General features: G+C 41.5%; 1 protein-coding gene and 2 non-coding genes across 5 annotated transcripts in view; 1 reads left to right on the top strand and 2 right to left on the bottom strand.

Annotated features, from left to right (window-relative positions):
- The window catches only part of LOC129705713 (uncharacterized), a 144,783-nt gene that overhangs the window by 115,736 nt on the left and 1,949 nt on the right, over positions 1–27,098 (bottom strand). Inside the window, exon 1 of one of the 3 annotated variants that reach the window (XM_055649455.1) lies at positions 2,783–2,937. The exons of 1 other annotated variant lie outside the window; for it this stretch is intronic. The gene's annotated coding sequence lies outside the window, so the exon portion shown is untranslated. Of the gene's footprint in view, positions 1–2,300; positions 2,752–2,782; positions 2,938–27,098 lie in introns of those variants that run through there. One more of the 3 variants, XM_055649457.1, reaches the window with a different exon arrangement.
- Positions 3,521–3,593, top strand: trnaa-agc (transfer RNA alanine (anticodon AGC)). The gene has a single exon. It is a non-coding gene; the product is annotated as a tRNA-Ala (tRNA).
- trnav-aac (transfer RNA valine (anticodon AAC)) lies at positions 15,371–15,443 on the bottom strand. The gene has a single exon. It is a non-coding gene; the product is annotated as a tRNA-Val (tRNA).

Raw genomic sequence — 27,098 nt, 5'->3', positions numbered from 1 at the left:
GCTTTGCACGTCATTCCTCTTCTCTCCTTTATCTGACATCCTTTTATCTCTTCATCTTTAGCCTTTGTCACTTACTCCACTCTTCTGCCACCCCCTCACCTGCATCCACCTATCATTTTCCATGCTTTGCCCCGCCTCCAACTTTCTTTTCTGGTTTTCTCCTCCCAACTACAATCCGTCTGAAGAAGGGTCAGGACCCGAAATGGCACCTATCTATTCCCTCCACTGGTGCTGTCTGACCCACTGGAGTTACTTTCTCAAGGAAGTATGCCATATGCTTTCTTCACCAGCGTAAACACCACTTTAAGGGAGCAATGGACTTAAACCCTCAGGTTCCTTTCTTCTTCAGCATTCCTTATTATCACTCGCTGTACATGTCCTATCTCTATTTGACTTCTCTTGTTGGGATTAAATTCCATCTGTAAAATGCTCCACTGTAGTTTCCAACTGTTCTATATCTTACTGAAGTTTAGACAACCTTCCTCACACATCATAACACCACCAATTTTTTGTGTCATCTGTAAAATTACTATATGCGCCTCATACGCAGGAGGTTGAGGCGAGACCTGATAGTATATACAATTATGAGAGACATAGACAGACAGCTAAAATATTTCCCCAGGATGGAAATATCAACTACAAGATGGCATAGCTTTAAGATGAGAAGTGCAAACTTTAAAGGGGATGTGCAGGACAAGTTTTTTCTTTTTTTTTGACACAGAGTGGTGAGTGCCTGGACCCACTGCTGGGGATGGTGGTGGATGCACATCCACTGGCTCCAAACATAGCTGACTATTTTGATTGTTCAGGGTGTACAATCTTACCTTGAATGTCAATTAGATATCAAAAAAATATTTGCAAACAATATATGTAAACAAGCTTATTGCCAATGTAAAATCAGTTAAAATATGGACCTGAATAAAAGTAAAAATTCAAAGTGGACAGTGTTACAACTTGAGTTTTATCCCCTATCAATATGCACCGATTGATTGGATTGACACTATAATGTTCTGAAATGACATTCAATTAGACAGCATGTTTTATTTCGATGCAACCAAAATAAAATCGAAGAAAATGTTGCAAAGGAGGGCCAATGTGACTGTACCAATTGATAATGAGCTGCCTAACCTGAGCCCATGTGCCCAAAGCCTGTACCCTTCAAAAACAGACATGGGGTCTTAAGTACACAAATATGCAATTTTTAACTGAGGTCATAGTCATAGATAATCATAGAGTGATACAGTGTGGAAACACGCCCTATGGCCCAACTTACCCACACCGACAACATGTCCCAACTAGGCCCATACCCCTCCAAATCTCTCCTGTCCATGTACCTGTCTAAAGGTGAAGGAAATAGGTCCTTCCTATTTTCTCTAAACCTCTCATAATTAAAATGATACAAATATCAGGGTGGACTAAGATATTTAAAATTATGAATGTGATCAACAAGATTGTACATGGGGAAATGTTTTTAAAGAATAATGGACATAATTATCGCAATAACATTAACAGATCATGTTGTGGCAAATACACATGTAGTTTCTGCACAGACAGATTGAAGCATTTCATTGATGCTTGGGGAAGGAGGAAAAACTGTAAGAGGAAATTAGGAAAAAGCATTCTGAAGAGGCTTGCGAATATTGCAAATAAAGACAGGGACCAGATAGCCAATTGCTGGTCCAATATGTTATATATTGGACCTATTTCCTTCGCTCCATAGATGTTGCCTCACCCGATGAGTTTCTCCAGCATTTTTGTTTACCTTCTTATGTTATATACACGGTTGTGTTTCTTACTTCCATTTCTGGTATATTTTTCAAATCAATGTTCCTTTTTAAATGTTTTTCCATGCAAATGTTCATAATTCCGTATACCCAATTATACACCCAAGTGTAATCATAAAAAACATGGTATATTATAATCCTGGCCGTTAAATGACAATTCCCCGACTCAACAATCCGCTGCAATAATTTGAGTAAGTATACACTCCTTTGTTGTAATGTTGCTACTATATTCCAAAAAGGCTCACTCTCGTAACCAAATGCCACGATACACACGCGAGGTACCATCAAATTAAAATATTCAGCTCTAGAAGAAAATATATTTAATTATTTTCTCAACAATTTATACATGTTTGATAATATCCTCAAGAGACAAGCTGGGAGATTTAGAGAGCGACCATACATTATTAATAAATTGACATGAAATAAAATGGGGTTTCTATGCGACACAATAACCGAGTTCCAATTCAGGATGAAAACAGCAATTCTCCCGAGATCTGCATCCTCAAATTATATTACCTTAGTTTTAAACCGCGCCGGATACATTGCTGTGCAGTACTATATGCAGCTTCAAATCATCCGTGCTGCGAGTACCTCTTTTGAGCAAAAGGCTTTGAAATGTGTACCACCAACAGTTTCCAGTTATCACAATTGGGCGGTCCAAACTCTTCGCCCGAGAAGCAAAACCGATAAAAATTATTAGCGACAACCCCTCCCCCAATTAACTCCAACGTTCAACGATCCCAATTTTTAACGGGCACTGCAAGGTCAATCCACATGGTCAAGCTTCGTATTCTCATTGCGACAGCAGCTTGACGTCTGTCAGAACAAAAACAGCCAGCAGACCAAGTGACTGCGAGCGGGCCACGCTGACATACTCAGCTACCGATCCCCCCAACTTTACCACCGCTTGTCTTCTGTGCACACAACGGGACAGTCAGGGAGAATACTCGCAGTTCGATCAACAGAGGCAGAGAGAGGAGCCGGGCCAGCGCCCTTACCTTGTGTCGGGGCTGAATCGTTCGTTGCTGACAATTCGCTGCTGCGGCTCTCTCTTCATTCTTCCTGACACGGAGATGCTGCGCTGCCTCTGCCCGTTTCCCTGCGCGCTCGCCTGCGTTCGCGCGACATCGCAGTTCGCTCACTCGCTCGCAGGCGCGCGCATTCCCCGCTCACTCACTCAGTGCGCGTGGCACGGGCGCGCTCTACCTTCGACAACCGCTCTCCTATCGCAGGCGGCTTGCGCGCAGCTGCATCTGCTCTGGTGCTTGACTGCATTTGGACGGTACGTGCATGTATGATGGGCGGCAAACTACAGTTATACACCGTTCATCTTGATTTAACATTTCAGTTCCTCCCAGGAGTTTGTTTTGCGTCCCATTGTCTTCCTGCATCCGCCAAACGGCTGGAATTCATGTCAGTCGAAAATACACTTTATATTCCACGAACATCTTTTTCATGTATGAAAAAAGTAATCCCAACGTTACACTGTGTTTTGGTCGACGGGAGCCCAGTCACTGCTGGGATCGAAGGCATTCTATTAAATACATCTGGGGTTTGATATGCTAAAGAAAGTTGGGAGCTCAAACTTAATTTATAAATTCAATCGTCAGAACCATCGACCTAACGCTGCAAAATGAACAGTTTAACAACAGATTAAAATGTACGAGAGTAAAATTAACATGTACACAAAGGAGAAATTGAATGTGAGAAATGTAAATAGAGGATCAATTCAATGTGGGGAATTAGCTCAAATGGTAGAGCGCTCGCTTAGCATGCGAGAGGTAGCGGGATCGATGCCCGCATTCTCCAGTGGGCTTTTTTGTTGATTGCTGCAGAAAACGTTTCAATTATTTACATTTCGCAATCTGTTAATCATTTGCTACACAATCTTAATGTAACTACTGTACATATAATCACTTTATTTTCCAAACAACATTAAAAAACATAAAGTGCTGGAAGAACTCAGTGAGCCTGACAGCAATTGGACATTTGGAGAGGGAATGAAAAGGGAACGAGGAAAGCTCGCCTGTCCATTCCCTCCCCAGTGCTTTGTGTTTTCCTCGAAATTGCAGCATCTGCTGTCTCGTTTCTCCAAACATTATCAATTTTGTTTTTGTAACTTTACATGTAAGACGAAATTTATAATAATTGTAAATTTACCCTTGTACACTTGTTACTAATAAGCAATGCTGTGGTTGATATACTTTCCAGCAATTTTATTTCATGCTTGATATAACAATAAAGAATTAAATGAAAAAAAACATGTTACTTCTCCAAAGGATTACAAAGATAGAATTCAATTAAGATACTTGCAGGTAGAGTGAGATATGTGTTCATGTTTGCTTATGTTCCACATCAACCTCAGCAACTTTTTGCACTTCAATATTGCACTATAGGATGTAATCTTAGGCTTTTGGCAGCATTAACAGATTTGGACAGATTTTAATCACCATTCTCCAGACTAAAAATCTCTTTTCAAATAGGTTTTCCAATATTATAAAAGTCTGAAGAAGGATCCTGACCGAAACATTGTCTCTCCACAGACACTGCCTGGTCTGTTGAGTTCCTGCAGCATTTTGTTTTTTGCTCAGGTTTACCGCATCTGCTTGTGTCTCCAATACTACACCAGCTTTGCTCTGGCATTAAACTGGAGAGGCAATTCCCTAGCATAAGAATGACAGGAAGACTGAGTGGTGCACTGGACTCCATGTGGAATCCAGCGAGTCCAGGAATATCAGATGAGCAAGCCCCTTTAGGAGTAGGGGTATTCGGTCCCTTGATCCTCCTCCACCATTCAACTCTGACCATTGTTGATCTTTGGAACTATTGTTTTCTGTTTTAGGCTGTGGGCCAAGCATCAAAAATGTGTCTAGAAATCAACTTTTGTGACCCATATCTCGAAACTACATTAAATTTTGCACAGATTTAGATAAAATATAATTGAGAAGGAAGTCGTAACTCGTCAGTGCCAAAAGTTGCACATTAATTAATTAAACTAATAAGAAAATGAGATTTAAAAAAGCATGCGCCATCTAGTGTCCAATGCCCATATTACACCATGGGGAGCCTATTTCCGTGTTACAGTCCATTTAAACTATATATTATTATACTTTGGCGGATGTAAGAACGGCAACTCACAAACATGTCCGACCACAACGGTGGTCAGCTACACAACTGTGGCACGAAAGCGAAACCGCGTGAAAACAGCAGCCCCTCCCGAGTCACGTGACCGCTGCTTCCAAACGCCAGGTTCGATACCTATGTGCGCCAGCAGGCGCCGCTACATGCCCCCTCCCCCACCCCAGAATCCGCGGTATGGAAACGCATGGGTAACCGGCGGTTCGACCGGAACGTGAGCGTAACAGTAGGGACCGGCAAAACAGAACCGGAGGGACGCGACAAACGCGAACAAGGGACGGGGGTAACAGAGGGGACCAGTGAAACATAACCGGGGATAACAGGTGCAGAGGGCGGCAAAACGGCTGGTGGGCGCCCTCTATGCCACGGAGTGGCCACAGCCACCAGGCTAACCTCGTCGAGGAGACGAACTCCTCCCTGCCACCCATGTCCAACGTGAACGTCGAGGTACCAGTCCTCAGCACCCTGCACGGACCTTTGTACACCCGCTGTAAATGCGAGCGGTGAGCATCCCTACGAAGGAAAACATAAAGCACAATCCCGTAACATAGTAGGCACATGCACCGCGGACGACCCGTGTTGACAAGTGGGAACCGGGAAGGTCAGCTAGCACTGCCGATGCCTGGACCTCCTGATTACGAGTGGCAGGCAGAAAATCCCCAGGTATCCGCAAAACCAAGCCATAAACCAGTTTGGCCGAGGAGGCGTCGAGGTCTTCCTTAGGTGTAGTTCTGATGCCTAGGAGAACCCAGGGCAACTGGTCAACCCAATCGGGGCCGGTGAGCCGGGCCTTCAACGCCGACTTAAGGTGTCTGTGGAACCACTCGACTAAACCATTCAACTACGGATGATACGCGGTGGTCTGGTGCAGCTTCGCGCTGTACAGCTGCGTCATACCACACCACAGGAATGACGTGAACTGGGCCCCATGATCGAAAGCGCTGTACATTATCTCTGGGGCCCGCAGCTTCCTGCTGAAAAACGGCAGCGGCAGCCAGCGGCTACCTACCCGCTGCTCGAGGATAGCACCCACCGCGACGTCAGATGATTCTACAGTGAGGGCCGTTATGGCCGATGCCCTAGGGTGTACCAGCATGGTGGCATTGGCCAACGTGGTCTCAGCCCCCTCTAAAGCTATCTCAGCCTCCAGGACAAGGGGTCACAGCTTAAGGATAAGGGGGAAATCCTTTAAAACCGAGATGAGATGAACTTTTTTCACACAGAGAGTGGTGAATCTCTGGAACTCTCTGCCACAGAGGGTAGTTGAGGCCAGTTCATTGGCTATAGATGTGGCTAAAGGGATCAGGGGGTATGGAGAGAAGGCAGGTACGGGATACTGAGTTGGATGATCAGCCATGATCATATTGAATGGCGGTGCAGGCTCGAAGGGCCGAATGGCCTACTCCTGCACCTAATTTCTATGTTTCTATGTTTCTATGTTTGACCAAACCTGGTCTCTGCTGCTGGCATTTTGCGTCTATCTTCCGTTTTTCCAAACATGTCTATTTATTTTCAGAAGTGAAGAACATTACAGTTGAAAGAAAAATATCTGCAGGTAAATAAATGCAGAAAAATCACTGAAATGCACACCATGCCTGAATCTGCAAAGGAAATTAGGATTCTTTTTTCAGAATTAGATTTTTCTGTCAGAAATTGAGATTGGGAAGTTGTACCATAAAAAATAATTTGTTGCAAGATATGTTTCCAGATGATTTGGTGGGATAAAGCTGTGAAAGAAATTCTAAAAAAGAATAGTCTTAGGTTCATATTTCATGGCTCTTGGCTGACTTCTTCTCCCCCTTTTCCCAAACACAGCATCTTTGGACAACACAACTTACATACCCGAAGGCTGTCAATATGTTTGAGTGAATGAATGAATGAATGAATGAATGAATGAATGAATGAATGTATGAATTGTTTAATTTGAAGCAGCCCCATAGAAGAACATATTCACAATTTTCAGAAACAGAGCAATATTTAATCCAGTCTTGGCATTGCTAATTCCACAACAGCAGTGTAATGATTATCAGCTGCCCTTCACGTTTACAATGTTGATTTTTTTTTAAAATTCTGTCTGCCGTCAGAAGTTTAGCATTTGTGATAGAACTTATTAATGAACAAAGATGAGATTTAACCTAGCTACAGACTGATGTGGCAGAACATTGGATAGCTTGACATTTTAATTTCCATTGTTCAATTTATATTTAGACATGTTGGATCTTTCGCTGATGACACATTGACACATGGCCAGTTGTGAGCTGGGGGAAGGGATGCAAGAACTACAGCTTACAGATGGCTTTGTACAGAAGAAAATGGGAAATTTACTGCCTGGTTGAATCAATATAAGGACAGACTAATTCTAAGCATGATGTGCGTGCTTCAATTCTTTGGATATATAAAAAAGTACAAGATTCTAACATTTATGTTTCCCATTTTCAATATCAGACCCATATAACATTTTTAATACATTTCATAAAAACAATAATCAGAATAAGGAGGAACATTCTAAAATAATCCAACCTTATTCTCTGCTGAACTTATTTATCAGCCTAGCATTGCGTTGCGACTTGCGATTTAGCATTATAACGAATTTCAAATTTGATTTCCAGATTCCGATAACAATGGCTTAAAAGTTCTGCTTCGTGGTATGTCCTAATAAATAGTTTTTGGAGCCGTTCATCTATTATCTTAAATTAGTTGATTTGATGTTCTTCCAAGAATGCTATCAATTTTTACAGGACTAATTTTGATCATTTTAAAACGTTGTACGTTTACATCCTGAAATAGAAATAAGAACAAAACCATTTGCAATTTTTACAAAAGCATATACAGTGTTTGAATGTATAATTCTAACACACCACCAACATTATGTTAGTAGTAAAGAAGACTGTTTGGGATTTCTAAACTGAATGCTTGCAGTTTTAATTTTGGCAGAAAACTGAGCTTTTAAGTTATTTTTCAACAATGTTTCAAAGGTAAGAAAGCTATCTCCATTTAAGACAAAAAAGCCTTGTTTTATTTATAATGTGGAAGTGCATCTATGCCCATATTTTTCTAAATAAGCTGTCCAGTACAAAAAATATTTTATAAACTATGATACATGGTAACCTATTTTGTATTAGTTCCAAGTTTACTCTAAGCAGGCAATGGTGCTGCTGTGCGTAGGACTGAAACATTTGGGTAGACATTGACATTGTGATATGGTGTAAAATGGGCATCAATGAAAATAAAATCAATGTGAAACATTTTGACAACATTCACTCATGTTTCACTTTCATACATTCTAACTGCAACAAAAACAGTGTTTTCAGAAGGTATTGATATTCAAACAATGTAAATTAATCTATATTATTACAAGATGGCAAACACATTCATGTGAATGAAAAAAAAAATGTTTGTTGTAGAGAAATGTTGAAATGGGAGGGAGAAATGAGCTGACAATGCCTTTGATCACATCCATCCCATTTCCTAAGCTTCTTCTACCTCTCAGATTCTCTCTTTCCATTGATTTATCCTTCATGTTTAGGCAGCTATCTTCTATTATTTCCACTACCTCCTGTGAAATGGCATCAAGCATATACTCTTTTTGTAAAGGATTCTGAAGGGACTGTTACCTCTGCCCTATCTTTGTATCATTTTCTACAGGAGATACAAAACCTTCTCTTTCAGCTATTTTCTTCTCACTGTCAGGTGAAAAAGCAATGTACTTGAATTCTTTCAACATAATACTCTCTTAATTACTAATAATACTTATATCCACCATAAGGAAGTGCCCCAATAGGATGCTTATGGTGTAAATCAACTGCCTCAGAAAAGACCGCTTCAGTTCTCAAAAGAGATTCAGCATATCATTGAATTTTTCAACATATTGTAATAGATGCACTGTAAAAATTACCCTGACTGGTTGCAACTTGACTAGTAAGGCAATTGCAACGCACAGGACTGCAAGAGGCTACAGAGTGGTGAACACAGCTCACAACTCTACCAATCATCAAAAGCATCTACTTAAGACACCGCCTCAAGAAGGCAGCATCTATCATCAAGGATCCCCATCATCACGGCCATGCCCTCTTCTTGCTGCCACTGTCGAGCAGGAGGTACAGAAGCCTGAAGTCCCACTCTACCATGTGTAGGAACAGCTACTTTTCCCACAACCATCAGGTTTTTGAACTGACCTGCACAACCCTCATCAATTGGGGTAGAAGGACTGGTACTGTGGGTTGGAGTGGATGGGCTGGTACTGTGGATTGGGGTGGATGGGTCTTCATCCATATCTCTGTCACAGCAATAATATAATTTTCCCTGGAGTTAATCAGTGCCCTCAGTTCACCAGTCTTACTTGTCAGACTCCTGGTGTTAAAATCGATGTAATCTGACCTCTCTTTAGGTTTATGTAAGCTCTGCCTACTGGACCTGCTTCATGATCAAAAACTGTATTTGAATTACAGTCTTGCATTTTTTTTAAAGTTTTGAAAACATTATGTCAACAATGACAAAAATGTATTGAGAACCTTTTTGCTGCAGTAATTATTACTGGTTATCCCACGTTGAAACAAAGAGAGGAGAGAACATTTTGAAGTACAAAAGTCATATATGGTGCACAATTCAAGGAAATATTACATGAAGTTCTTAACACTGAAGCACTGCCATATCAACACGTGCAGGTAACTGATTCTCAACAGCAGGGAAACTCTGACCTGCAACTTAATAAGTTCATTTGTTCAAGCCTTAAATCATAAAGAATGTCCTATTTAATACACCTGAATATTGCATTTGTTATAATTGCAACCAATGGATGCACACTAACAATTAATTTAATTGCCTGTCATTTTAGCAATTGTAACTTTTCACTTCTTGCATGGGGATGTTAAACTTGCTTACCTTGTGTGATACAATTTCCTTTTAAGGAAGGCTATGAATATTGATGGAGAGAAGAAGTGGGACTGCTTCCAGTTAAGTTCATTGCCTCCTTTGGTTGTTTTCCTTTCTCTGAATGTCATTATCTAGATGTCTAACAGCTTTTTCTTCAGAACTGAGTTATGCAACAATTCCACTTTTGCATTTTGGCATTAGGAATGAAAAAAGCAACACTCACCAATTCCTGCAAAGCCTCTTCAAAATATTTCGAGGTTGACGATGTGCTTTGTTTAACCTGATTTTCATTTGCAGTTTAACTTCTAGCAACCTTGTAAATCAAGTTTAGTCAAGCTTGCAGAGGAAAATATGGGGTGATCTTAACCTTTCCCAGGTGCATCTTTTCCCTGTGAATGCCGGCAAGTCATTTAAAATCGCCCTGGTCACTTATTTGCTGGCTGCTTTATTTTGGTAGACACAAAATGCTGTTTTATTTTGATCTCCAGAGCAAGCACCAATGATACTTGAATAAAGTCACCAGGTGTGTTTTTTAACTTAAGTATGCTGGATTTTAATGATGTCGTTGAGGCCGAACATGGATCTAGCAGGTTAGATGTGAAGTGGTTGTGAATTTCCTGCAAGCAAATGTGGTGGGAGACAAGTAATAAAAATCAACAAGTTGCAGATTCTGGAAGTTGAAACAAAAAGAGCAAATACTGGAAATGCCCAGCAAGTCAAATAATGGAATGAAACAGAGAGAGTTTAAGATCAAAACTTTTATTCAGAACTGGACAAAGAGTCTTCAACCTGAAATGTAATTTCTGTTTTTCTTTCCCCAGATTCTGCCTGGAATGACCTGAAGCAGATGAGGGAGCACTTCATTTTCATATGTGCCTGATCCAGATTTAATCAGAAAGGTCTGCAAAAGTCTGTAGCCATTACTTGCATCTCTTCCATTCATCCTCCCTCACTTTTTTAGGAAAGTCTGTAATCGTGGACGTTTGTAAATGTGTAAATAAGATTTCTGGCTAATATCCACAAAAGTCTTTTTATGCAAGTTTTGTGAATGCTAATTCATATTATAATGAGGGAAACAAACAACCAATGCAGGTGCTATACTTAAAGTCCAATTGCCTATTCAGAGAAGATATGGTTAGGGGAGATTTGAGCATTGTTTCCGACATCAGGATTATTTGGCTACTGTTGAGCGACTTGGGAGGAAGATGATGATCCCGAAGCCAGGCGAGTTTTTGGTCCCAGGTGTGAATCTGCCATCATTCAGTACAATCGCTCCACTCTTTTAAATCTTTATTTCAATAGCAGCTTGCACTATACGTTATAACCTTTATCCTGTATCTGTACTCTATGGATGGCTTGATTGTAATCGTATATAGCCTTTTCGCTGACTGGATCGCATATAAAAGCTTTTCACTGTACCTCAGTACATGTGATAATAATAAACCAAATTACACTATTCCATTTCTTTAATCTTAATGTAATTTAGTAAATTTCATAAGCAGTTTTTCACATTTTGAATATTTTAAGAAATCCAGTTAAAAAGGTAAATTTACAGTTGTAACCAAATATGTTACATTGTACATAGAACAGTACAGCCATAGTATCTGTGCTGACCATGTTGCCAAATTTAACCAATCCCCACCAATCTGCACATGTTCCATATCCTCCCATTCCCCTACCTGTTCATGTGCTTGCCTGTGCCTCTTGATGTGTTCTCTTGTGCAATCAAGGTGCTATTTTTACTGTTCTCACTTTCCAATGCAAGGTCATACTTCAGAATGAGGAGAATAATCAAGAATGTTAGACATAAGGAACTGCAGATGGTGGTTCACAAAATAAATGACACTAGGTGCTGGAGTAACTCAGCAGGTCAGGCAGCATCTCTGGGTAACATGGATAGGTGACAATTTGGGTTGGGGCCCTTCTTCAGACTACTTGTGGGGGGGGGGGGGGGGGGGGGGGGTAGAGAGAGAAAGCTGGAGGACAGGACAAAACCTAGTAAGTGACAGTGGATATAGATAAGTGAGGGTTTAGATAGGCAGAAGTTTTGACAAAGGCCTGAGACGTGAAGGCAGAATGTGTCAAATAAGTTTGGAAGAGATGCAAACTGTGAAGCCTGAGGAAGGAATGTAGGTATTTAGGTGGACAGGGGAGGGGATAGGGAGGGGAGGGGAGAAATGGTAGCAAGCCCAGGTGGGACAAGGGGAGGTGGGTGGGAGGGGTTATTTGTAAGTTAGTTACCTACAATTGGAGAATTCATTGTCCATATCTTTAGGTTGTAAGCAGATGAGGTGCTGTTCCTTCAGTTTGCATGTGGCCTCACTGACAATGGATGAGGCCCAGGAAAACAGGACAGAGAGGTCAGTATGGGAATGGGTAGAGGAGTTATATTGGGAATAGGAGGGAGAGGTATCAATCTTAACAAGTTTATGTTACATATTTAAATAGACAATGTTGCCACCTGCTGGTGAAAGAATATATACCAGATTTTAGGTTTTTATTTTTTCAAATTACGAGACCAAACATTTCTTACAGAAATAATCCATAATCCACCAATAGCATTAATAGTGATTTCTGATAAAAAAAAAACCTTGTATCATTTAATCCAATTATAAAAATAAAAGAAGTAATTCAGACATACAACAAAAGGAATTACTTTTCAAAGACATTAAATGCTTAATGTTCTTATTGGTTTCTGAAGTCTTATGGTCAGTTTGCTTTTTTTCTAGGCCTGTCTGATCAGGTTCAACTATGGGAAATCAGACTATGGACAGAGAGATATTTCTTCTGAACACTTAAATTAGGAGTCAAATTATAAAAATCACTATGCAGGAGTCCATTTGACCCATATAGCTCTGCATTCAATACGGTCATCCCCACCAAGCTCACCACCAAACTCCACCAGCTAGGCCTCAGCTCGCCGATATGCGATTGGATCCTGAACTTTCTGACGGAGCGACCGCAGGCAGTGAGACTGGGCCCGCACCTGTCCTCCACTATCACCCTGAGCACCGGCACACCACAGGGCTGTGTACTAAGCCCCATGCTCTACTCCCTCTTCACTCACGACTGTGTTCCTGCATTCGACACCAACACCATCGTGAAGTTTGCAGACGACACAACAGTGATTGGACTGATCACCAACGGTGATGAAACAAAATACAGAGCCGAGGTGCAGAACCTGGCGGACTGGTGTGCACGTAACAACTTGTCACTAAACACCTCCAAAACCAAGGAGCTGATTATTAACTTCAGAAGGTCCCATAATGGAAAATACGTCCCAATCTCCATTTACGGGGAAAGTGTGGAGAGAGTGTCCAGCTTTAAGTTTCTGGGCACTCACATTTCTGAGGACCTCACATGGTCCACCAACACCGCTGCGCTGGTCAGGAAGGCACAGCAACGACTGTTCTTCCTGAGGACATTGAAAAAGACTGGTCTGGCCCAACAGCTGCTGACAACATTCTACCGCTGCACCACAGAGAGCATATTAACTTATGGCATCTCTGTGTGGTATCTCAGTTGCACGGAGGCGGAGAGGAGAGCTCTTCAGCGCGTCGTCCACAGAGCGCAGAGGATCATTGGGACACAGCTACCAGCCTTGGAGGGCATCTACCACACACGGTGCCTCAGGAAGGCCGTCAGCATTCATAAAGACTCCTCACACCCTTGTAACGGACTGTTCGAACTACTTCCCTCTGGCAGACGTTACAAGGTCTTATACGCCCGAACCTCCAGACTCAGAAACAGCTTTATCCCCAGAGCTATAGTGGCTCTGAACCGGCCCTGCTGAGTGCCCCCCACCCCCCTCTACTGTCTCCCTCGGATGGTCACGTCAAACAGCTTATTTATTTATTTTACTTTTCTTTTACATCGGTTGGAAGCTGCATACTAAATGTCGTTGCATTGACGTGCAATGACAATAAAAAATATAATTTTTATTATTATATTATTATGTCTATGCTTGTCAGAAAAGATCTATCAATACACATAAAACTCTGATCTTTAAATAGGATGTATTTGTGTGTTTTTCTGTGATTCACATCTCCTCAAAAACACGACGCGCTAACGGTGAAATTTTTACATATTCCGATAGAGATTTACCTTATGATCTTGAAAATCGCCTCATAATGTCCCGAGTTTTTAATTAAAATTGTTCACAAATCTGATATTTTTTAAAGCTAACGAGCTGATGACGTCACAATGGCTCCGCTCCTCGCGGCCAGCTGTGCAGTTTTCAATGCGCAGTCTGCTGGGCACTGTTTTTGCACGAGCTGCGAGTTACGTTAAAACCCCCCCCAACTCGCAGTCGACTCTCACTCAGCTGGCTGTCTGCCCCGCCCTACCCCGCCGCCCACTCCCCCGGGCTCTGGATTGAAGCCGCTGATGAGTTACGTAAAACCCCTCGTCCTCCGCTCCCGACTCAGTCATTTTGTCGCCTCCCGATCGTAGTTGACTCATTCAGCCGGATGTCCGCCCAGCCCCGCCCGCAGCCCAGCCGCCTTCCTCCCCCGGGCTCTGGATTGAAGCCGTTGAACACGCAGTAATCTGGTTAGGCTTCCGAGGCCTCCTCGCCCCCCTTCCCCTGCTCTCCCCCACTCCCCCTGCTCCCCCCTACGTCAGTGGATAGGGCGGGGATGGGGTAAAAGGGGGCAATGAATAATATTAATATAATATCAAGGGGGGTGGTTTGTGTGTGGGGGGTGGTTAATGTGTGTGCGACACCGCAGGCCGCCCGCCCCCGCAACCCCCCTTGGTCTAGTAATTTATAAAATTAGATTAAATAACTAATGTATTTGTAGTATACGTCCATAACTCTGTGTGATATGGCTCTTCAAGAATATCATGACCATTAAAAGCTTTGGTTTTGATTTTAAAAAGTCAATCTTAGAGTAAAATGATCTACACGCTTCATTAACTTATCTGATAGCAGGCAGTCTAATGTTCACATTCTATTTCTGCCATTTAAAAGCCTGATTCCGCATCAATTAACATGTGCCATCTCTTTAAACCAGCTGCAGGATTTTCCAGCCTCCACTTAACAGTTTGAGCTGCAACCTAAAAGTGTTTTATCTTATTTACCAACTGACGCAGATGTTTTCTAACTGAAAAAGCTCACATTCAAGTTTCCGAAAAACATAATTTCTGACTAATGGAAATCATTGATCACATCATGCAAATTTTCAGCAATTTAATATTTCTTTCCCATTTCATATGACTGTTAACATGCCTATTGTGCGAGAGTGCAGCCTCTACAGGTTGTTTTGAACATTTTCTTTTGTTTCAGTGAGACTAACATTACTTTATTTAATAATCATTAGTATATTTGATGATCAAATAATCCCAATTTTACCAATCACTGTATCCATCCAAAGATGCAGAAATATTACACTCTTATTATAATTTGCCAATCTAACATACTATTAAAATTGACTACTGAATTCCTTGAAATATTGGGCAGATTAGAATGCCCCAACATTAAAAAAAACAACATTTACACGGATAGATATGCAATAATATATTTAGCTAAAAATGATTAAAATTAAATTTTATAATGGTATTTATATCGGGAAAACTGTTTCCGCCCGGTTTCGAACCGGGGACCTTTCGCGTGTTAGGCGAACGTGATAACCACTACACTACGGAAACCACTGTAACCACCTACGGAGCCACACGCACCCAATTGCAATCGAGCTTCCAGGTGGCTAGTAACTGGATTGTAGCCGTCGCCCGCTCCCGCACTGAGCCTCCGGACATATCCGCGAATATGACTGCTCCCGCCCCTCCACGTAAAGTCTTCCCTCTCATCCCCGTTTCATATGCATTGTTATTAAAGATAGACAGCTCGCAGCGAGTGACTGGGGCACAAATCATTTTGTGTTGACATCGTTAGTGCTGCAGACTCTGGTGGGCAGGCACGACCTTTGCAGTGTTGAGGGACTGCGCCACTGTCGGCGGCGTCGGCATTCAGGAGAGATGTTCAAATGATATGATACAAATACAATGTCAATGATATAATACTAACAAGCCCAACTCGTCTATGCCGACCAAGATGTCTCATCGAAGCTAGTCCCATTTGCCGGCATTTGGCCCACATTCCTCGAAACCTTTCCTATACGTTTACTTGTCCGAGTGTCTTTTAAATGTTGTTATAGTACCTGGCCTGCCTCGGGTGCCATATACTCACCACCCTTTGAGTGAAAAAGTTCTTGATTCCCCTATCCTGGAGGAAAGACTCTGCATGTATCCTATTGATTTTATACACTTCTATAAGGTCACTCCGAAGCCTCATGCGCTCTAAGGAATAAATTCCCAGTTTGCACAACCTTTCCCTATAACTCGGACCCCTGATTCCTGGCAGCATCCTCATACATTTTCTATGCGCGTTTTCCCGCTTAGTGACATTAATAGGAGAATAGGTCAGCTGAATGTGAATTTCATGTTCTTTTCACTGTCCTGAACTGCATTCTTCTACGGTAGGAAGCATGGCAACCAATTTGCGCTACCAGATAATCTGCACTGCAATCAATCAATCAATCAATCTGATTTATTCATCACATACACAATAAAGTGCAGTGAAATGAACTTGCCAGCAGCAGTACAATAAAAAAAGAACACACAATACACAATAAAAATTTAACACAAACATCCACCACAGCATTCTTCACTGTGGTAGAAGGCACAAAGTACAGTCAGTCCTCCCCCATTTCCCCCTGTGTGGTCGGGGCTATAACCTCCGCAGTCACCATTACGGCCGGCCAGATGACAGGCCCTCTCGTCTGGAAGGTAAGTCCCGAATCGGTGCTTCCCTACTGGAGACCACGGCTTCAGGATGACGTAGGCCGCAGTGCAGCGGTCGGAGCTTTTCTCCAGGGACTCCTGGCGAGGGATCCCGCTCCGGATGGTAAGTAACTAAGTCCTGTAAGTCCCCGCTGCGCCTGCGGCTAGAAGCTCCGCAGACCGCGGCTTCAAGATGTTGAAGGCCACGGGCTAGCGGGTCGGAGCTCTTCTTCTCCGGGGGTCCCCAACAAGGGATCCCAGGCTCCGGAGCTGCACCTGCAGCTAGTAGGTATGTTAATAATGCCTTACTTTTGATGAAATTCAGCGAGCAAACGCGATAATTCCCGATATTTTGGACCTGTAAATCTCCACGGCAAATGTCTGCTGTTCACTTCCGCTGTTTTTCCACCTTCAGTTCCCTCTTTAATTACCTTACTTTCTATCTTTTTAGGTCGCTGTGCTTCATGGTCACCCCGACTAGCACAGAAAATTTCAGCTAAAAAATCGGCCGTTTTCCATGTTTTTAACGGGTGTGAAAGTGCGTGTTTCCCCATTCACTAACATGTACCGAAGTGACATATGTCCTCCAGTTAAATTTTTCGGTCACGTGAGGGGGGGATCTACGCTTATTTGACATTTGGTGAAATCACCCTATTCATGTGCTGCTGTTAAGTTAAGTGCAGGCTCTCGTTAAACGGACTTTGCTTAAGTTTAAAAAACTCACCAATCCCAAGGAATTTGGAGCATTTATGGAAATTTGTGATGAAACTTTTAAACTTCAAAAAGGCAGTCGACACATTTCTTTAGATGACATTCCACTGTCTGGTGCTCAAGATCCTGAATTCTTGACATCAGCTGAAAGCCAAGTGCCCATATTTCAAGAGACCGAGGACATGGGCGATGACAGTCATAGTCTGCATTCTCCACTGAATCTAGCAACGCCAACGACAGCTACTGCCTCACCTGAACCAATGCCATCGACATCTGGTGTTTCTACAAGATGTAGCAGAGAATTTCTAAGTCTTTCACCAAGGAAACAGAAATTGAAGAAAAGACTGCAGTTTGTGTCTGAATCCAGGGCTGCTCTTTCAACAAAGTATCACACAAAGATCAGTGAACTTAGGGCACGGTTGAAAACTCCCAAACGTATAGTTAATCAAGCCTTAAAGAGAAAGCAAAAGCAAATAGATTTAAAGGACAGAAAGATTCAGGAACTCAAAACCAAATTACATGATAACACTTTGGCACGAGAGCTCTCTAACACCAAGGCAGAGTTTTTGAAACTTAAAAAAGCACACAGACAATTGCTGATGTTTCGTGGCAGTACGAAAAAGAGGAAAATTGTTTCAATTCAACAGTTCAGAAAATGTCAAGAATATTTAAAGGACAGGAAAGAGGATGTGAGACGCCTCGAATTTGACATTCTTGTCCTCAAAGAAACAATCAAAACTCTGCAGGCTGCCAGTATTGTCAAGGCAAAGGTGGGCCAGAAAACTTACTCCTCAACAATAAGGATGCATGTGTTTGACTGTATTGTAAACAAAACTCCCACAGCAAACATTCCAATCCTGATAAGCCAGTTCTACAAGCGGAGTGGACTTCATCTGGATCATGTTCCACAACGCAGTGCAGTTGAAGTTATGGCCCGAGAATTGGGGGCTATTGCTGAGTTGCAAACAGCAGAGATGCTCCTTGCAACAAAGGGTTTGACTGTGGGTTTTGACACAACCACCCCCAGGAAGAGATCCACATTAACAGCATTCATTTCACCACCACAAACAAATGTCTCTCTGCAGCAATCGAGGAATTAGCTGGTGGGACTGCTGAGGACTATGCACAACATATTTGTGAAACAATTGACAATTTATGTAAAACCTACACTATTTCAATCTGCAAGCAAATTATCAAGAAACCAGACAAAATATGATCGCCAACATTTCAAACACAATGAGTGACCGGTGTGCAGCAAATCATGCTGCTATTAGAATTGTGAGTAGTGAGTGGGGTAAATATTTGAACGAGCTCTACTGCCGCTTGCATCCTCTTGACTCCATTGCTACATCAGTTCGCTCAGCCCTAAAAATGCAGAAACAATCTGGAGGACAATTCTTGTTTGGGAAAGACTGTCTAGCAGTAAATGCCATTCTGCAGATGAGCAAGCTTCGTTATAAAAACGGAAAAGGGGACCCAAAAGGATTTGTCGCATTTTTAGATGACAGGAACATCCCCCGAGGTGTCCTCCCACGGTATCGTGGCAACAGATTGCACATACTGTTTCACATTAGTGGCAAGCTAATAGAACATTATGATGCCTTTGTTGCCCTGCTGAATAGCAGAATATCCTGTGGGGGGTTGAAAAGTGCCATCCTCCATGACTTCACCCAGGCTGAAGCAAAAGTAGAACTTCAGATATTGGGCTTACTTGGCAAATATCTGACTGGGCCATGGTTGAAACGCTTCTACACTTCAAGCCAGAATCAGATCAACCATGTTGATGGCATCAAAGTGGTTAAAGGGGTGATTGCTGCTCTAAAGGAAGCCACAGAAGATCCAGAGGAATTGATATTGGCAAGGGAAGATTTCTTCGGTAAAGAGGTACATCTTGATGCCACATTGACAAAACTTCAGGAGCTACCAGTACATCCACAGTTCAGTTCAAAGATGAGGAGCTGTCTTCAAGCTGTCATCACAGTGTTGGAGAGGTAGTATAGTAAATACTTTGAACTTGATGTTACTGAGAAACTGAAGGAGGAGACTGCATCAGCAAGATCACACAACATTGATGCGGAGGAGATAATGGGGATGTTTAGTTCATCGAAACAGAAATCTCCCAATGCCACCATGTGTTATTTGTCATGTAGGATGCGGGCCTGCAAGAATAGAACAGTCAACTTCCTTGATAATCTCGAGGAGCATCGTAGGGAGGAGGTGCTCTGTAAGGCAGTGACATGGGGGAGAGTGCAGAGGAACAGACGGAAGAAAAAACAGAAGGAATTGAGAGCAGAAATCATCAAGCGACAGAAAGGCAAGGAGCATGCTCGAGACACGAAAGAGAGGAAAAAACTAGGGAAAGAATTGAAAGAGACTGATTTAGACAGCATTCGCAGATTTTATCCGAATTTGGACTATTCCAAATGTGATGATCTACACGACATTATTAGTGGGAGAGTAGTTGGCAGAAAGGCATGCCATGCGTGGTTTGAAGATCAAAAACTTGTAGTTTACAATGCCAAAATTGAAAAATTGAGGAAAAACAACGTGTACAGAGTTGCTTATTGGTTGCAGTCTGAGGAGTATGATGATGCTACTGATTATGATGTGCCAATGTACCAGCTAACAGCTGATCTTCTGCATAAAGACTTGGTCTTTTGCTAGAAATTGTAATTTATTTACCTATCCATAACTGACATAGCATATTATACAATAATATTAAAGTTCTGATCTTGAGAATATCACATTTTTGAATTTTCAAGGCAGTCTGGTTGTTTATTACCATTTCTGTCACATTTTGTAGCAATTTTGTAATTAGCTACAATTAGGTAATTAGCTAATTATATGCTTTAATTTCAGGTCATCCAAGTAAGATTGGTTTATATTTTTTCAGAATGCTTCAATCTATGATAAGTGAAAATTTCATTCAGTTCTCTTAATTCTTAAGAAAGTTACGGGCTTTTGACTATCCAAGATCACAGCTTTTTTGTAATGTCCATAGAAAATCAATAGGGAACAAGATGCTAATTTCCGAGTATGAATATGGCCATAACTTTAATACTTGAGATATGAAAGTGAATTTGGTGTCAAATTAAACTTGTTGTTATGCTTTATTTGATGGGATAAATTGCAGACTTGATTTTTAAAATCTCAAAATTTTGTAACATTGCTACAGCTAGTAGCTCCGCAGACCGCGACTTCAGACTGAACAGTCCGCGGGCCAGCGATCAGAGAAATTTCATGCTGCAGCTCCGGGCCCGACTCCGGGAAAGGCCGCACCAATCCTTGGTGTTAGGCTGCGAGGGAGGTGACATGGAAAAAGTCGCCTCTCCGTGGAGGAGGCGACCAAAAGCGGTTTCTCCCTTACCCCCCCTCACCATCCCCCACACGAGGCACACTGAGAGACATTAAAACACATATTTGGACATACTAAAAAAAACAAAAAAAGTGTTGGTCAGGAAAATGAGATTAACTTAATTGTTCTTGTTTAAAACAGTGCCTTGCCATCCTTTAGTTCTAGTAGACCATATTTTCTGTCATAGAGCTATACAGCACCAAACTGGCCCTTTGGCACATCCATTTGTTTGAATTTGGCCCATATCCTTCCAAGTTCTTCCTCGTAATATATCTGTCCATAAGCATTTTAAAATTCATAACTGTATCTGCCCCTGTAGCATCCTCTGGCAGCTCTGGTACATTTAGACTACCCTTTGAGTGCAAAAAGGCGCTCCTGAACTCAATCTTAAATATCTCACCTGGTGGATCTCTTCTGCGCTCGAACAGGAGAGGTGCGGTGGTGCAGCAGCAGAGTTGTTTTACAGCACCAGGGACCTGGGTTTGATTCTGACTATGGGTTTTGCTGCAAGAAATTTGTAGGCTCTCCCTGTACCTCTGGTTTCCTCCCACGTTCCAAAGACGTGCAGGTTTGCAGGTTAATTGGCTTCTGTAAATTGTCCCTGGTGTGTAGGATAGAACTCATGTACGGGTGATCATTGGTTGGTGAGGACTCGGTGGGCTGAAGGCCTTGTTTCCACGCTATATATGTAAACGAAGGAACAGGTTGCTCCTGTACTCTTGCTATCTCACCTTTGAAAGCCTTCCTTTTGCCAACCATCCCCTTACCTGCAAAGAGACGACCCCAGCTAGCAATTGCATGACTTGATGCCTCCAAAATCAGCCTTGCCTCAGTTTAGAACGTTAACTGCTGGTCCTAATGTGTTCCACCACCAAGGCTTAAGTCAGTTGCACAACCTCACTCCCCAAGAGGAGGTCTTATTGCTCTAGTTAGACTATATATTGATTAAGGAAGCTTTGTTGCCCCCACTAAGAGCTTGGCCCCTCTGTAGTTCAGGTGCAATTTGTATCTCTTGTACAGATTACATCTGCTCCAGAATAGATCCCAATGATGCAAAAACTTGAACATTTCCCCCCTGCACCAAATCCTCAGCCTTCATCCGTGTACTCCTGTCCTCACTAGAAACTGGGAATAATCCAGAGATCAACACGTTTGAGGACCTGCTTTTTAAGCTCTTTCCTCACTCCTTATATTCAGCATGCAGGACCTCATCCTTTTCGCTAACAATTTAATCAGTACCGATATGCACACAACCTCCGGTCACTTATCCTACCCTGTGAGAAAGTTCTACAACCGTTCTGAAACATCCTGGACCCTGGTACTAGGGAGACAACACACCATACCGGAGTCCCGTTTGTGACCACAAAATCTCCTGTCTGTCCCCCTAACTATAAAGTCTCCTATCACTGTAGCACTATCTGACTTCACCCAACCTCACTGTGCCTCAGAGCCAAAACTGGTGCCAGTGACCTGTCTGCGGCTCCTTCACGCCCCCCCCCCCCCCCCCCCCCCCCCCCCCCCAACACGACCCAAAAAGGAATAGTAACAGGAGATTCCTGTGTTCTCTGCCTATTCCTTTTACCATTCCTGGTGACCACCCATCTACTTTCTGCCTGCACTCTAGATGTGATCACCTCCTATGATGCTCTCAGGCTCCTGGACTATCCCGAGGTCGTCCAGCTGCAGCTCCAGTTCCTTCACGTGGTCAGTCAGGATCTCTCAGCTGAACGCGCTTCCCACAGGTGTAGTTCACAGACAGAGGTTTTCCCGACTTCCCACATCCTGCAGGAGGAGCATCAGGACTGTCCTAACTGCCATCCCAACCAAAGATACTCTCGTATCTTTGATCCCAACTGTACAAAGACTAAAGAAAAAGGTTACAAAAGTGAAGACATCATCTTATCTTGACATCACCCTCTGCATCTTCAACGCAGCCTCTCCAAAGTCTCAACAGTATTACACCCCCCACCGTGTCTCAATATAGCCTGCCCCAAACGGCTGTTCTCAACAGACCAATCCATTACACTTTCTTCTTCTTCGGTGCTCAACCTTCCCGTTGTTGCACCTCCACCTCCTGGCTGGAAACTCACAAGCTCAGCTGTTCTCATTAAAAACGTCACTGCGCTGCTCTGTCTCCTGGCTGGAAACATTGATTTAACATCTTACTCATTACTACACAGTGTCAGCCTGACTGAGAAGGAGGAATTTACCTGGTGCACCAGAGCCGATTTAAAATTGAGACAAACGTTGATGTAAATCACTTAAAATGGAGCAGACTGTCAGGTACTGCCGAGTAGCCCGGCATCAGATGGAAACTGTATGCTTTACATCACTTCTGTATGCTGACAACAAATTTCCACATTCAAAGTTTTCGTCAAAACTCGTATTTGTCATTTAGAGCTGCTAACCACAAACTATATTACAATTTATCACCTACAAGTTTCTCATTTGCCAAGTGAGGGCCTTATGCTGCTCATTTTTAAAAACACTTGTCAGATGAATAAATAATTAACAGGAGGTAGTGATCAGGAAGTCGCAAAATTCTCTGATTTTACTTATTAATCAGCCTGGTGTAAAATGTGTCTGGTGTGTCATTGGACTATAATTGAAGACTGTAACTACAATAAGCTCTATCAGGGCCAAACTGGTAGAATAATTGAAAAGATTTTTCACCAAATATTAAACAGCTATTTAATAAATATATTCATTATTGTTTTTTTTTGGTTGGAATAGGAAGAAATAAACCTGAACGCAATGTAGTGTCCATTCAAGTTGACAGGATTAAAGCTGATGGCAACACCATCGGTTGTCTTGCTAATGGCTAGAAACCTTGGGCAATATAAAAATCAATAGATGAATGGTGTTTATGAACATTTGTTCTGTGACAACAAATAACTGATCTGCTGGGAGAGTTGCTTAAGTGGAAATAAAGAGCTTCATTATTTTCTATTTACAGTAAAAATTATGCTTTTTGGTGACATTCCACTGCATGGCGTACTTCACCAGAGGCTACCTCTTACAGCTCTGCCCATTCAATAGCACATTTAAAGGATGAATTTCAACGGACAAAAAAAACATGCACGTTTAACAAAAATATTTTGTTATAAAAATCAACAGCATCTTTATTACAAACGTAGACATGTTGCCTTTACAAACATTTATACAAGGAAATAGAAGCATAGTTTCAACATGCAAGAACCAGTGAACCAGAGTTGAAAGTTAAAATAGACCAAATGTTGGCCACAAATTTAAAAATCAGAGAAAAATATTATTTAGCACAAAGACTGCTGACTAAGAAAGTAAAGTCAACCTCATTGAGTTGCCAGTAACAAGCTAAAAGGCTGCTATAGTCAGTCTATTTGCATTGGACTTTTCAAAGCTTGTAACTGCAGAATTTCCATGCAGTCGAGCACTTTTAAAAGATCAAATCAGTCAGTGATTCTACTTATTTCCTGTTTGAGTATTTTATAGCATTTTTTTCAGAAAACTACATTTTGTTTGCTGAGTCCCACTGTGAAATATGCTCGAGATGCTGCCGGTCCCGCTGAGTTACTCCAGCATTTTGTTTCCATATTTACATTCTAACTACTTCTTCTACCCCTCCCTATATTCCATCTCCCTCATGTATATGTGAGCCCCCAGGTGTCACTGTTATTGGCTTCAGTTGTCCTGGAGCAGTACATTTTACATTTACACCAGTGTGCAACGATAGTTCTTAGAAAATTAATTATTCTATTAACTGTGTGTGTTTATTGACTTGAAAGGCTTAACTAAAAGTAGGCACTGTGCCTTTATAACAAGCCTATGTAAAATGTTAAACGAGCCCCATTAAGTATTATTGTTTTCATGGAAAATAATAACCCATCTGTTCAAGCTTTCCCAGTAGTTGCATCACGTAATGAATTTTGTACTCCTTCAATGCATTTATGCTTTCTTGTAGATTTTGTATCAGAACTGCTTGCAGTACTCCAAATGTGACTATGCAAGGAGTATACATATTTAACGTTACCTTTTTTGCACCTAAATTGGAGTTGCTTTCTTTAAAAATGTATTATGTCTCTATACCAAGATCTCATTATTCTACTTGGCCAAATTATTATTTTGTGTAATATCTATCTTTAGTTGTTGTTTGTGTTTTTCATTGCTTTACCTCATTGTACTCACACGTTGAGGGAATGACATGAATACTAAATTGTTGATTAAACTAAACATAGATAAGTATTTGAATTATTTTCAATTTATTAAAAATCAAAATACTACTGAATTTAACATACATTAATTCTCTGGATCTTTAAAAAGCAGATTTTCTAGACTGACCACAGGACACATGGCAATAGTTTCACGTAGCTGACCTTCGGTCCCTCTCATTTATCTACTGTACTGCAATAACACCTTGAGTTACTGCTCAAACATAGCGTATTTGTTCAGAGTTAAGATGCATATCAAAATTTATGATTCCTCACTCAATACTAAATTCAGGAACTTCCTATGGGGGTTGGGGAACAGACTTGAACAGATGCTTGGGGATCCGAGGAACTTTTGGGGCAAAGAATGAAGAATGGTGGATTGAACCCTCTGTGTCCAACAATGAGTAACTGAATGAAAGGAGTATTGCCAAGACAGGAAGCTGGTTCTTTCTATATGTCAAGTACAAGACTGAGATTGACGTGGTTAAATATAATTAAATAAAAAGTAAGTTAACAAAGCTCACAAATCTCCAAGTATTGGCAAGAATGTTTGAACTTGATTTTATGGAGGTGGAATAGTATTTAAATTTTGCACAATTTATGTTGAATAAAGATAGAATTTAAAATGATCAAATAGGAATGCTGATTGTAAGATTCTATACTATTCACAACTATACAACACTAAGATATTTAGTGGGTACACAAAGTTATGGTACAGGACAGACAGATGTTATGATCTTAACAAAATGCATAGTAACCATTAGCACAAATAATAAAGTAGATTAAAGGTACTTCAATATGGGTACGGGTGAAACGTTTACAGGTTTATTTCTCTGATTCGAAGTTGGAAATGAAATGGGTCCAAAAACAAAGGTTTAATGATTACAACTCAGTGGTAGCACATAAAGCATCTGAATGGTTTTATTCCAGGTAGTACACATGCAACAGGGATAACAGAGAGTAGAATTGACAGTGAAGAAGTATTTTTAATCAGCATTCATGTTCAGGTTAATAATAACTAAAAATAAATACAACATTTAAGAGATCTACAATGAAATTATGTTAAATATTTATCTAAAAGGGCTCTGAACTTGGGAGAACACTAATGCAATTATCAAGAAAGCTCTAGCATCAGCGCTTCTACTTCCTGAGAAGAATACGGAGAGCCGGTTTGTCAAGGAGGACTCTCTCTAACTTCTACAGGTGCACAGCAGAGAGCATGCTGACCGGTTGCATCGTGGCTTGGTTCGGCAACTTGAGCGCCCTGGAGAGGAAAAGACTACAAAAAGTAGTAAACACTGCCCAGCCCATCATCGGCTCTGACCTCCCTTCCATCGAGGGGATTTATCGCAGTTGCTGCCTCAAAAAGGCTGGCAGTATCATCAAAGACCCACATCATCCTGGCCACACACTCATCTCCCTGCTACCTTCAGGTAGAAGGTACAGGATCCTGAAGACTGCAACAACCAGGTTCACAAATAGCTACTTCCCCACAGCCATCAGGCTATTAAACCTGACTTGGATAAAATTCTGATTATTAATAACCCATTATCTGTTATTAGCACTTTATCAGTTTATTTATTCATGTGTGTATATATTTATATTATGGTATATGGACACACTGATCTGTTTTGTAGTAAATGCCTACTATGTTCTGTGTGCTGAAGCTAAGCAAGAATTTCATTGTCCTATCAGGGACACATGACAATAAACTCACTTGAACTTGAACTTGGATCAGAGGAACACCATTTTAAGGATGTTGATGAGATGTTGAAGGCTTTTCATTTGGAATTAAGGAGGTTAATGACAATCAATGTTGCCAATGAGCAATGTGTTTTTTTGTGGAGATTGTGGTGAGGCTGAAGATAAAAATTCAAAATTAAAACCTTTATCAGAACAGTCCTTGCAACAAGCAACATTTCTTCACTTGGAGCCACTGTATCCAACAGGTTTTACCAGGTTTTGGTTCAAATTCAGATTTATTGTTGTGCATATATTTTTATGGCTTAAATTTAATTTCCTTCCTATTCTTTGATCATCTCAATATTAACCACTTTTCATCTCTGATTAAAATTGTGTTGGCTTATTTAATATTAGAACAGAAGCAAACTAGTAAACTGTGAAGGAAAGAACCAGATGCTGGTTTAAATTGAAGGTAGACACAAAATGCTGGAATAACTCAGTCTGAAGAAGGGTTTCGGCCCGAAACATTGCCTATTTCCTTCGCTCCATAGATGCTGCCACACCCGCTGAGTTTCTCCAGCACTTTTG

Source organism: Leucoraja erinacea, chromosome 18 (genome assembly GCF_028641065.1).
Source record: "Leucoraja erinacea ecotype New England chromosome 18, Leri_hhj_1, whole genome shotgun sequence".
Lineage (NCBI taxonomy): Eukaryota > Metazoa > Chordata > Chondrichthyes > Rajiformes > Rajidae > Leucoraja > Leucoraja erinaceus.
This window is presented reverse-complemented; position numbering and strand designations above follow the sequence as displayed.